We start from the raw sequence: 328 nt of genomic DNA on the forward strand, positions 1-328 counted from the left end.
CAGAACTATCGTAACGAGTTAAGAACTATCGTAACGAGTTCAGAACAATCGTGACAAGTTCAGAACCATCGTTACGAGTTCAGAACCATCGTGACGAGTTCAGAACTATTGTAACGAGTTAGGAACTATCGTAACGAGTTCAGAACAATCGTGACAAGTTCAGAACCATGGTTACGAGTTCAGAACCATCGTGACGAGTTCAGAACACTCGTGACGAGTTCAGAACCATCGTGACGAGTTCAGAACACTCGTGACAAGTTCAGAACTATCGTAACGAGTTAAGAACTATCGTAACGAGTTCAGAACACTCGTGACAAGTTCAGAACTA

Source organism: Nematolebias whitei, chromosome 15 (assembly GCF_014905685.2).
Source record: "Nematolebias whitei isolate Nwh7 chromosome 15, NemWhi1, whole genome shotgun sequence".
Lineage (NCBI taxonomy): Eukaryota > Metazoa > Chordata > Actinopteri > Cyprinodontiformes > Rivulidae > Nematolebias > Nematolebias whitei.